Source organism: Neofelis nebulosa, chromosome 6, assembly GCF_028018385.1.
Source record: "Neofelis nebulosa isolate mNeoNeb1 chromosome 6, mNeoNeb1.pri, whole genome shotgun sequence".
Lineage (NCBI taxonomy): Eukaryota > Metazoa > Chordata > Mammalia > Carnivora > Felidae > Neofelis > Neofelis nebulosa.
This window is the reverse complement of record NC_080787.1, coordinates 136,374,984-136,388,890: the sequence shown is the minus strand read 5'-3', so window position 1 is coordinate 136,388,890 and position 13,907 is coordinate 136,374,984. Positions and strand designations below refer to the sequence as shown.

The window sequence follows — 13,907 nt, the reverse complement described above, 5'->3', positions numbered from 1 at the left end:
TTACTGCTAACAGTTATGTGTAGTGAACATGGCGTCCAAAACTGTCTCTCCCCATAAAAGCTACAACAACAAAAAAGTAGCAAAATAGTCGGAATCAACTTTTTCAGATCCCTGGGATTTAGCCAAAGGCTTGTAGCAACCCAGGAAGCATTTATTTAAGAAAAACTGCCAAACGCTGGTAAAAACACCAATTTTAATTTTCGCTCTCCAGCTCAGCCCTTGCCTTGAAAAAATTAAAAAAAAAAGAGCCCATTTTCCCAATACTGAAGGGGGGCAGAACAGAACTGCAGTTTTCCAAAGCTTCATCCCCAAAGAATTGATATTATTTGCTCTGTTAGGTGGTTCCTTGGAAGACCCAACTCCAAAAGCTTGCCTTTATTTGACCTGACTCAAGCTTTCCGGATGCTAAAAGCTTCTCCCCAGAGGGCATTTATGAAAAAACATTTCCAGGCAAATGTTTTCAAATTACCAAGCCTGAGGTGATGATTAACAATTGGCACAAACAATGGCCTGAGTAAAAAGCTTAAAAGGAAAAGCTGAGGAGTGAGGTGTTTATACAGGCTTTGGAAAGTTGTGACATATTCCTGGGAATCTGGAATTTCATTTACATGTGTGGTGCTGTGTGGATACTCAAGAAGGGCCTGAGAAGGCTTTAGGGTCTCACCTCTGGCTTACCTTAAAACTCTCCACAACCAGGAAGAGGAAGCAAAGGCAGAGTCGTAAACTGAGTGTTGGAAGTGTGCTTCAACGTGTACACAAATCTCAACAAACACTAGGATATTTATTGGTTTTGATATTGGAGAAATTTTTGTCTAATCACTAGGTTATCTCTAGACTAACTTAGTGGAGTTTTCACATGACAAAAAATAGAGATCTTACAGAATTCGTTCAGAATTGTCACTAAACAAACAGCTCCAACTGGTGTTATTAGGCTAAAGTATTATTAACATCAATCTCTCACATACTCTCCACCTCTATCCCCCAAAAAAGAAGAGGAGAAAATACTTCTGACTCATTCTATGAGGCCAGTATTATTACCCTGATATCAAAACCAGACAAAGACATCACAGAAAAGTGAAGTACAGACTAGTACCCCTTATGAATATAGAAGACAACACTTTCAACAGAATACTAGCAAATCAAATCTAAAATATATACAAAGAGTCCACATGTCCATGTGAGATTTATACCGAGAATGCAACAGTGTTTCAACATATGAAAATCATTCAATATAATATACCATATTAGGAGAATAAAACAATGATTTATCTCAACAGACAAAAAAACAGAACAAAACAAACATTTGACAGAATCCTATATGATTTCAGAATAAAAGAAACCTTAGAAATTAAAGGGAGCTTTCTGGACCTAATTCAGGGTATCTACAAAAAACATACAGCTAAAATCGTAGTCAATATGAAAGACTGAATGCTTTCTTTCTAAGATCAAGAAGAATACAAGAATGTCCTACTCTCACCATTTCTATTCACCTTTGTATTGGAGATTTGAGCCAGGGCAGTTAGACAAGAAAGAGAAATAAAAGACATCCATATTGGAAAGGAAGAAGTAAAAGTGTCTCTATATTTGCAGGCATATAAAAGAACACTAAGGATACACACACACACACACACACACACACCAGAGTGTTAGCGTTAATAAAAGAGTTCGGCAAAGTTGTTTGATACAAGATCAATATATAAAATTCAATATTATTTTTTATATACCAGCAGTGAAAAATCCTAAAATGAAATTAAGAAAACAATTTCATTTACAATTGCATCAGAAAGAATAACATACTTAGGAATAAATTTATCCAAAGAAGTACAAGTCTTGTACCCTGAAAATCACAAAACGATTGAAAGAAATTAAAGAAGACCTAAACAAATGGCAAGACATCATGTTGAAGGGTCAGAAGACTTAATGTTGTTAAAATTCCAACTCTTTTCTGCAATTATGTACAAACTAAGGATTTGGTATTACTAAAATTCACGTGGAAATGCAAGGGACCCAGAATAGTCAAAACAAACTTGAAAAAGTAACACAAAGTTGGATGACTCACACTTTCAGATTTCAAAACTTACTACAGTAATCAAGTCAGGATGGTACTGGCATAAAGATAGACATACAGATCACATAATATTCAACCCAAGAGTCCAGAAATAAACCAAGACATCTATGGTCAACTAACTTTTGACAAGGGAGCTGTGACAATTCAGTGAGGAAAGAATAGTGTTTTTAGCAAATGACATTGGTACATCTGCATATTCATATACAAAAGAGTGAAGTGGGACCCTGCCTCTACCATCTACAATGTTAGCTCAAAATGTATTAAACCTATACATAACAACTAAAACGACAGAAGTCTTAGATAGAAAACAGGAGTAAATATCTGTGACCTTGGTTTAAATAATAGTTTGTAAAATATGACCCCAAAAGCATGAGCAACACAAGAAAGAAATAGACAAACGTACTTCATCAAAATGAAGTACACAAAAATTTGTGTTTCAAATGATATTATCAAAAAAGTGAAAAGAAAGACCCACAAAATGGGATAAAATATTTGCACATTAAATATCTGATAAAGATCTTGTATCTAGAATATATAAAGAACACTTACAACTCAACAATAAAAAGACAAATATTCCAATTAAAATATAGGCAAGGATTTGAACAGATATTTCTTCAATGAAGATGAAAACTTAGCATATAGAAAGATGTTCAACCCATGAGTTATCAGTGGAATGCAAGTCAGAACCAAAATGAGATATTACTTTGCACCTACTGGGATGGCTATATAACATTTTTAATAAAGGAAAATAACAAGTTGTTGAGGATAAGAAGAAATTAGAACTCTCATACATCCCTGATTAAAATGTAAAATAGTTTGACGGGTCCTCAAAATGTTGAATATAGAGTTTCCATATGACCCAGAGCTTTCACTTCTAGGTGTATATACAAGAGAACTGAGACATACATTTATACACAAAGTTGTACTCAAATATTTATAGCAGTATTATTTATAATAGTCAAAAGAATGGAAACAACCTAAATGCTCATCAACTAATGAATGGATAAGCCAACTGTGGTATATCCATACAACATTATTTACCAATAAAAAGAAGTAAAGTACTGATAAATGCTACAATATGGATGAACTTGAACACTAGGCTAAATAGTGGAAGCCTGACATAAAAGGCCACAGGTGGTGTGTAATTGTGCTTAGGTGGAATGTCCAAAATGTGCAAATCCACTGTGACAGAGAGCAGTTTAGTGTTTGGCAGGGACTAGGGAAGAAGGAGAATGGGGAGTGACTATTGACAGGGACAGGGTTTCTTTTTGGCGTGACGAAAATATCCTGATATTTGGTAGCAGTGATGGTTGCACAACTCTGAATGTTCTAGAATCCATTGAATTATACAACTTAAAAATAGTAAATTTTATGGTACATGCATTGTTTTGCCAACGATTTTTACTCTTTGACATTGAAGGTGCTTGAAATTAATGTTTAGTTCATTTTAGAATTGGAATGGTATTTCCAATATTTTCAATACTCACATAATATTTAATTTGCTTTTTGCCATTTTTTAAAACTTAGTCTTGAGATTCACACTATAATTGTGCCTACTCAACTACGATTTTTAAAATTTGATCTGTATTTAAAATTTTTATTTTAATGTTTATTTTTGAGAGAGAGAGAGAGAGAGCGTGAGCAAGAGAGGGGCAGAGAGAGAGGGAAACACAGTCTGAAGAAGGCTTCAGGCTCTGAGCTGTCAGCACAGATCCTGATGTAGGGCCAGAACTCAGGAACCGTGAGACCAGGACCTGGGCTGAAGTCAGACGCTTAATACTGAGCCATCCAGGGGCCCCTAATCGATTATTTAAAAAAATGTTTGTATAATTCCTTAGATGCTAATAACAAAGAATCAAAATTGTTTATATATTTTAAAATTTCTCTATATAGGAAACATGTATAGGATATAATTTGACTAAAATTTATTAAGCACGGGTTATAAAGAGCCTTGGTTTTAGGAGTAACATCAACTTTTTTTCAATTATCACATCAAGTTCAATTATCAAATCATCTTACTTTTGCTATATAAAAAACTATTCCAAAACTTAATGATTTAAATATTAAACTATTATTTCTCATGCTTCTGTGAGTGGGTGAATTGTTCTTTTGACTATAGATTATAATCTGTCTGGACTAGGGTAGAACTCATTCAAATATTTGGACCACAACTGAGACAGCTAGCCATGTGGTCTCTCTGCCTGTGGACTCTCAGCCTCCAGCAGGCTCACCTGGGCTTCTTCACATGATGAAGCCCAGCAATGGCAGCAATGGACCAGGTGGACACATTGTTAAGAAGTCAAGGAAGACGTTGTAGAGAGGATGCAACAGATCTGTTGGGGGGAGAGGGGCAGAAAGAGAGCAAAAGGAAAGATACAGGGAAAAGGGGGAAGGAGAGAGAAAAAGGAGAGTGACCTGTAAACACAGAGGTAGGAAGAGAGGAAGATTAGATCAGGAGACAGAGGAAAAAAGATTGGGGGAAAAAAAATGCCTGCAAAGGTATGGAGGTAAGACCTAAATCCATAAATATCCATAATTTGGAAGGTATTATGCTGAGGGCAACAAGTCAGAGAAAGACAGATATAGATTTTCACTCATGTAGATCTTGAGAAACTTAACAGAAGAACATGGGGGAAGGAAAGGGGGAAAAAGAGTTACAGAGAGGGACCATAAGAGACTCTTAAATACAGAGAACAAATTGAGGGTTGATAGGAGAGTGGGGGGCAATGGGAAAATGGGTCATGGGCATTGAGGAGGGCACTTGTTGGGATGAGCACTGGGTGTTGTATGTAAGCGATGAATCACGGGAATCTACCCCAAAAAACCAAGAGCACATTTTACACACTGTATGTTAACCAATTTGACAATAAATTATATTTTAAAAATCCATAAATATCCATTTCAAGCTTACTCCCTGAGAAACCCAATCTCAGAACTGCATTATAAAGGAGTGGTCATGTATAATATGACTTCAGTGGGTCTCAATTTCAAATGCCATCTGATCAGAGTCTTTCTGTATTCAGACACCAGATTTGGATCACTTTGTATGTACAGGTTAATTTTAGATTAGGTCTGTTATGGTTGGGAAAGTGGAGGTGTTAAATTGCTTGGACTGCTCAGTCTGCCCCAGGGAAGACCCATTTCTGAGGTTTGACTATAAGATAATCTTACCCCTACAGAGACTGAAGATGACCAGTGATGAAGTAAGATTTATGAGGTCTCTGTGGAATAGAACAAGATACCTGAGGCCAGAGCCAATCCAGATTCTTTGGTTTGGTTATATACTCAAGCCAGCTTCCAGAATTGGAAGTGAGGCAAGACTTAAATAACTATGTTGTCTTCTATACCACATTGCTTTATGGTTCCAGGGGTGTCCAGCATCTGTCATGTGTGTAACCTTGTTTTTACATTTAAATCCAAATAGGCCAGCATCAAGATAAAAACCTTCTGCACAGCAAAGGAAACAATCAACAAAACCAAAAGGCAACCAACAGAATGGGAGGTGATATTTGCAAATGACATATTGGAAAAAGGGTTAGTATCCAAAATCTATAAAGAACTTATCAAACTCAACACCCAAAAAACAAATAATCCAGTGAAGAAATGGGCAGAAGACATGAATAGGCACTTCCAAAGGAGACATCCAGATGGCTAACAGACACATGAAAACATGCGCAACATCATTCCTGGTCAGGGAAATACAAATCAAAATCACTATGAGATACTACCTCACACCCGTCAGAATGGCTAAAATTAACAGTTCGGGTGGGGCGCCTGGGTGGCGCAGTCGGTTAAGCGTCCGACTTCAGCCAGGTCACGATCTCGCGGTCCGTGAGTTCGAGCCCCGCGTCAGGCTCTGGGCTGATGGCTCAGAGCCTGGAGCCTGTTTCCGCTTCTGTATCTCCCTCTGTCTCTGCCCCTCCCCCGTTCATGCTCTGTCTCTCTCTGTCCCAAAAATAAATTAAAAACGTTGAAAAAAAAAAAATTTTAAAAAAAAATAAATAAAATTAACAGTTCGGGAAACAACAAATGTTGGCGAGGATGCAGAGAAAGGGGAACCCTTCTGCATTGTTGGTGGGAATGCAAGCTGGTGCAGCCACTCTGGAAAACAGTATGGAGTTTCCTCAAAAAATTAAAAATAGAACTACTCTATGACCCAGCAATTGCACTACTAGGTATTTATCCAAGGGGTATAGGTGTGCTGTTTCGAAGGGACACATGCACCCCAATGTTTATAGTAGCACTATTAACAATAGCCAAATTATTGAAAGAAACCAAGTATCCAACAACTTATGAATGGATAAAGAAGATGTGGTATATATATGCACACACACACACACATGCACACACACACACACACACACACACACACACACACAATGAAATACTACACAGTAATGAAAAAGAAAGAAATCTTGCCATTGCAGATACATGGATGGAAATAGAGGATATTATGCTAAGAGAAATAAGTTAGTCAGAGGACAGATATCATATGATTTCACTCATATGTAGAATTTGAGAAATTCAACAGATAAACATAGGGGAAGTGAAGGAAAAATAAGATAAAAACAGAAAGGGTGGCAAACCGTAAGAGATTCTTAAATACAGAGAAAAAACTGAGGGTTGCTAGAGGAGAGATGGGTAGGTGAATGAGTGAAATGGGTGATGGTCACTGAAAAGGGCACCTGCTGGGATAAGCAGTAGGGTGTTACATGTAAGAGATGAATCACTGGGTTCTTTCCTAAAGCCAAGACTACACTGTATGTTAACTAATGTGAATTTAAATAAATGAAAAAAATATATATCTCAATTTAAGTCCAGGTGATTTGATAAAATACACCTGGCTATGGTCACAAGTACTATAGTTGAAAGAGTTTGAGTATCATATTATAGTGTAACTTCTTCTTATTTTTTAACTGACTTTTAGATGCATAAAAATGCAGCCCAACACACACACACACACACACACACACACACACACACACGCACACACACACACGCACACACAGACACCCATACACATGCTCACTCACACACTCAACATAGACCCCAAACTCCAAATTTCAGGTGCATAAAGTTTTGTAAGGTTTATGAATTATGAAATATATTAACGAATTGTAAGGTATATAAGTTGGCTGCACTTGCTTTTTCCATTTCCTTTAGAACCCACACTCTGCAGTCAGGAGCACTGAGTCGATCACCAAGTTACCACATCACTTCATACTTCACTAAGATGAGCGAAGGGAATACCCATACTGGATAAAATAATGGTCCATATCCTTCAAATGTAGGTTAAAGTTGGCTCAGGGTGGTATGTACATGGAGACATTTGATTTGGGGCAAAAGCCCACTGAGCTCAGGAGTAAATGAGTTGGCTTTGAGCTTAATGGTTTTGAGCACTTTGAGAAGTGGTAGGATTTCTTAGTCTCCTTTAATCTGTATTTCTACATGTTCCCTCTGAATCAAAGGCCATTGTCACTATGTGTTTTAGGAACTTGTAAAGAACCATAAAATTCTGAATTATGCTTATATCATGCTCATATCAGATCTAGATATGCAAGTTCCGAGGATGTTAACTGGGAGATTTATGGCATGACATTATGTGATGGTGGGGATTCAACTGTCTATACTATTTCTTTTCATTATTTACCTTCAAGCCACCAAAGCACAGTCTTCAAAAAAGACTGATTCAGAGATGTGTATTTCTTCAAAATACTTTTGTTAAATTTTTATTTATTTATTTTGAAAGAGAAAGAGAGAGAGAGTGTGTGCATGCACAAATGCAGGGCTTGGGAAGAGAGAGAATCCCAAGCATGCTCTGTGCTCTCAGCACAGAGCCCAACACAGTGGCTTGAACTCAAGAAACATGAGATCATGACCTGAGCCAAAATCAAGAGTCTGATGTTTAATTGACTGAGCCACCCAGCCCCCCCACCCCCCAGAGATGTGCATTTCTATGTTGTACCGAGGGAAGGGGCAGCTTTCTGGAAGTATACAGGAGACTATTATAGGACTGTTTTAAAATTCATTTTGCTTATGGGTGCCTGGATAGCTCAGTTGGTTAAGTGTCCAACTTTGGCTCAGGTCATGATCTCATGGTTCATGAGTTCAAGCCCTGCATCGGGCTCTGTGCTGGTAGCTCAGAGCCTGGATCCTGCTTTGGATTCTGTCTCCCTCTCTCTCTCTGCCCCTCCCTTGCTCATGCTCTATCTCTGTCTCTCTCTCTCAAAATAAATGAATTTTAAAAAAAGGAAAAAAAAGAAAAAAAAGTCATTTTGCTTAAATATGTCTTTTAGTTATTGCTATTGTAGCTTGCATTAGTACCTTCACACTTTTAAAAGAAAAAAGTGCTACATAAAATCTACTATGCATAGTGAAGTTTGTTAGAAGAGGATTTACTTAAAGCTATATATGTAAATTAGACTTCAGAAGCAAAGAATTAAACACAGGAGACACAAATGTTGTAAAATCTACTTTTATTAGGAAAACTAATCATGAATGGATTTGTGTGGCTAGTAGGTCAATGGAATTTGTGACTGAACTCTAACTTTTTGGGTGGTTTTTCACTGATTAAAAAAGGGCAACTTATCCTTTGATCTATAAATAATGGAGCATTTAAAACGCTAGGAATTGATGATTGAATATAAAAGTACAGACGGGGTGCCTGGGTGGCTCAATCAGTTGAGCCTCCGACTGTTGATTTCGGTTTCCGTCATGATCCCAAGGTTGTGGGATCGAGTTCTGCATTGGGCTCCACGCTGAGCATGGAATCTGCTTGGGATTCTTTCTTTCTCTCCCTGCGCCCCTCTCCCCTGCTCACACACACACACACACACACACACACACACTCTAAAATAAATAAAATAAAATAAAATAGTCACTGATATCCACAAGATTTCCTTGTAGGCAAATTGAAGTGGGTGGTAAAGTTGTTGAACGTACTGGATCAAGTTCAAGGAAGGTCTAATTTTAAGAAGATATTCAGTGAGTTGAATAAAGTATAAGAATTAGATCAGGGTTACTTAGAGCAATGGTTAAAAATATTTAAGTTTAATAATGTCCTAGTAGTTGTCAGGTATTTCTTGTGCTAATTATTTACCAATTAAAAATAGTAATAGTAATACTGGTTAATATTTTTAGGTTTAATATAATAGTTCTGCCTTTATATTTTTTCTTTTTAAAATAAATTTGAAATCTTAAATGAATTTAAGAGAGTACAGCATCCCCATATATCCCATACCTATTTTTCTTATTATTAATGTCTTATATTTATACGTTTATATTACATTTGTTTGCAATTGTTGAATCAATATTGACAGGTTATTTTAACTAAAGTCTATAGTTTATTTTGATTTCTTTGATTTTTTATCTAATGTCCTTTTTCTGTGTGAGGGTACTCCCCAGGATAGACATTTAGTCCCCATGTGTCCGTAGGCTCCTCTTGGCTATGATAGTTTATCAAACTTTCCTTGTTTTAGATGACCTTGACAGTTTAGAAAAATACTGGTTGATGTTGCACAGTCCTGTACAATGTTCTTCAGTTGGTATTTGCCTGATTTTTCTCTCATGATTAGACGGGTTATAGGTTTTTGGGAGGAAGACCACACAGGTAGAGTGCCATTTTCATCACATGTCAAGAATACATACTATCCACATGACTTATCACTGTTGATGTTTCCCTTGACCATCTGACTGAACTGGTGATTGTGAGGTTTATCCACTATAAAGTTACTCTTTTTCCTTTTATCTATATTGCACTGTACGGAAGGAAGTCACCGTGGGTACTTATGCTTTATGTCCTTGAGAGCAGAGTACGTACACGAATTATTTAGAATTCTTCTGTGTGGAAGATTTGTTTATTCTCCCTTATTTATTATTTGTTCAATTATTTATCTGTATCAGTATGGAATCAAAATTTTGTTTTTTATTTTGGATTATAAGCCAATTCTACTTTATTTATTGTGTTGCTCAAATTTTGCAGCTTTGACCATTGAGGGCCCTTTTAATTGTCTACTATGTCTTTTGTGTACACCATCATTTTTTTTTAAAGTGTTTCCTTACTTTCTGGCACTGTAAGATGCTCCGAGATCATCTTATATATTTACTGCTCCAGTCCTAGAACTGGCCCTTTCTCCAAGGAGCCCTGATTCTCTTTATTGAAAAATGGTATTAGAAAACAAGATTTAGGGGCAACTTGGCTCAGTTGGTTAAGTGTCCAACTCTTGATTTTGGCTCAGGTCATGATTTCATGATCAGTGAGATTGATTCTGCACGGGGTGTGCAGCCTGCTTAAGATTCTCTCTCTCTCTCTCTCTCTCTCTCTCTCTATCTCAAAAAAGAAAGAAAGAAAGAAAGAAAGAAAGAAAGAAAGAAAGAAAGAAAGAAAGAAAGAAAGAAAGAAAGAAAGGGAAAGGAAAGGAAAGGAAAGGAAAGGAAAGGAAAGGAAAGGAAAGGAAAGGAAAGGAAAGGAAAGGAAAGGAAAGGAAAGGAATGATCTAGGTGGTAGGTGTGGTTGTTGGTACTGAGGTGTCATTACTTCTAGGCTCTTTCCACTGACAGAGCAAGGAGTTCCATGTATGGATATCAGCCTGTTCATATACACATATCTAAAATTATTGTATGTGTAATCACCTGTGTCTACATTAAGCTAGACATGAATTCATACTGATGTCTCCAACTCTAATCCGTTATCACATGACTCATTCTAGCCTCCTCCCTTGCTCTTTGTAATCTCTCTCTGCAATACTCAGTGACCTGGCTCCCAGCATCCAGCACCCCATTACTTAATTCCAGTGTTTATGTACAGCAGTAACAAAATTAGCTGTATCCCCATAACAAGCAACTTTATTCACCTGAACACAGTGCTAATATATAGTCTATTTTGCCTTTAGTTTGCAGATTCCATTCATATCCAAAATTACTTGGGTCATCTTTTCCCTCCAACCCCTTCAGGTAAGGTTGCTTTATATATTTGCAATATGGTTAGATTTATTTCTTACATTTGTAATAAAGTTAGTTTTATCACATTCTACAGTCCATCATGTGATGGAAAAAAAGGTTTTTTTTTTAATTTGCATAAAGTAAGGTTCACTCTTTATGCTAGAATGTTCTAAGGATCTTGACACGCATAGTGTCATATATCCACCACTGCAGTATCATACAGAATAGTTTTACCACCTTCCAAAAGGGGTTTCATGTATTCAACCCTCACCTAACACTCACCCTCTCCCAACTCCCTGGAAACCATTACTCTTTTTACCATTGCCATAGTTTTGACCTTTCCAGAATGCCATACCATTAGTTTTCCTTATGAGCATGATTATTAGCTCACATTTATTAAATATTCACCAAGTGGTTATTCCTCTGCTATCTGTTCTTCAGGTGTCACCTTTTTTTGTTTGTTTTGTTTTGTTTTGTTCTCAGACCATATGATGGAGGTACAATGGTGTTCCTTAATTTATAGGTGAGGAAGCATAGAGTGGCTAAGTACTACTACCAAAGTTCTATACAGCTAATAAGAGGACTTGTCAGTTTAAAACAAGGGCTATTTGGCTTTGAAATCAGCATCCAACCAATATGTTATACTGCCAAGTTCATACTCAGAATTGAAAAAATTAGAAACAGGTTGCCTACCTCACAGTGCTCCTTCATTTTGATAGTCCTGTGTGCAAAACAATGGGGTCCTTTACAACTCCAAACATGCATTACTCTAATAGAAAACAAAATATTTATACTGAAAAGGAAGGAAGGAAAGAAGGAGCAAGGTGGAAAGGGAGTAAGGGAACGTATCAGGTCCAGGAACAGGGTCAGTGACTCTGTTAGATTTTGCTAAAAGTCATGCTTTTCTCTCTGATGGCACACAGGAGTTACCATTCTGTGGGCTCGTAATGTCCCTCAAGCCACCAGTCTGGAAAAATAAGCCTACAGGGGCACATTTGTGTATGACATTTTCCCTAAGGGAACTGTGATGTTCAACATTGATATATTTTACTCACATTCTCAGTTTACTCAAGAACATAGTAAATATTTAAACTTTTAGTTGTGTGTACTTTTTGGGAATGTGGCTGTGAATGCAGATCCCAACTATGATTGATGCCATGTTTTATCTTCTTCACAAAACCTCAGATAAGGATCTTCCGCCATGCTTCCTGCCAGACCCCTTAAAATTAGCTAGTAGATGAGCTGTTGACTTTTATTAAAATAAAAAACATTTTCTGATATTTGAGAATATTTTAACGTGAATTTGGCCTATGAACTAATGGGTAAACAAGCAGTTATGAGTATCCAGATGTGTCTAGAAGCCCAGAACGAAAAATGTAAATGATCACTTATGAATCAGGTGCCCGATTTCTCGCAGAAAGAAAAGCATTCTTTTCAGAAAAAATATTAACCTTCTTTTAGCAAATGATGGCAACAAATTAGAAAGCACAGAAATGTAATATTTACGTCAAATTAATCTCAAATGTTCCCCATGAGGGTATAAAATCACAGGTGGAAGTTTGACCCAGCTAGTTTCATTGTGAACTGGCTTTATTAACATGGCACCCCCATGAAAGAAAGTATTGGGGATTGCTTTATTCATTTGCAAGAGGCTCAGATTTATCCCATTTCTTGAAGATACATGTATTAATTTCCGAGGACTGATGTAACAAAACACCACAAACTGGGTGGCTTAAACAGTAGGAATTTATTGTCTTACAATTCTGGAGGGTAGAAGTTCAAGATCAAGGTGCTGCCAGGGTTGGTTCCTCTCGAGGGCTGTGAGGGAGAATCTGTTCCAGGCCTCTCTCCTAGCTTCTGGTGGTTTTCTGGCAATCTTTAATATTTCTTGCCTTATAGATACATCACTTTCAATACCTGCTTTCATCTTTATGTAATGTTCTCCTTTGTATCTCTTTATGTAGTCTTTCCTCTCTGAATGCTAATGTGTCCAAATTTCCCATCGGTGTAAGTACACCAGGTATACTGGATTGGAGCCCAATCTGGTCAAGTGTGTTCTCACTTGATTATCTCTGTGAAGGCTTTATTTCCAAATAAAGTTACATCCTTAGATGCTTGAAGTGAGGATCTCAACATATTAATTTTGGAGTGACACAATTCAGTCCGTAACAGTCTCCCTGAGTTTTATTTTGCTCGTACAAAGCCAAAAGCCTCCACCATGTAATAACTGTGTTTTTTCTCTGGTCTTCCCATTCACTCTCCTCTCAAACATCAGGGTGTCTGGATTATTTTAGTCTGCTGGATGATTCTAAGCAGAGAATGTTGTTGGGATTGACATTGGGCAAGAAGCTGAGATCACATGAGCGTAACTAACGCTCAAAGAACACGGTTTCTGGGTAATTTATATGGAATCAGTTCCTTGACTCACATGAGAAGATGTAGTCTTTGAAAATGTTTGCTACAATATGTAGATTAAGAGGTTACATTCTGAACTTGGTAAGAACTCAAGTCTACCTTGCTTAAGCAGATTACTGGACATTTCTACGTCTCAGGGTTCTCATCCATAAAATGGGGGTGTTGAGAATAATACCTAATTCATAAGATTGTTTTGAGGGAATGAGTGGGAAAATTAGCATAATGCCTAACATGATAAATACTCAATAAATATTATTTAGTATTAACATTGTTATTTTCTCTATTAGTAGTATTTGTGTTGCTCAAAGCAAGATTAAAGTTTTACTCTTACGGAGCTCACATTCTATGGAATACAACTTGAATAGGGATATAAAATTTTATTCTAACTTCTTTCTCTCTTTACTCTTCATTTCTCTTCTATCTTTATCTCTCTCTCAAAATTTCAGGTCATTTGTTTACAGTGCTTTCGTTATTGCCTCTATAC

General features: G+C 37.0%; 1 long non-coding RNA gene across 1 annotated transcript in view; it reads right to left on the bottom strand.

Annotated features, from left to right (window-relative positions):
• Positions 1-11,874, bottom strand: part of LOC131513525 (uncharacterized) — a 51,636-nt gene extending 39,762 nt beyond the window's left edge. Inside the window, exon 1 of the long non-coding RNA XR_009262621.1 lies at positions 11,702-11,874. This is a non-coding gene — a long non-coding RNA (uncharacterized LOC131513525). The remainder of the gene's footprint in view (positions 1-11,701) is intronic.
• Between the last annotated feature and the right edge of the window lie 2,033 nt (positions 11,875-13,907).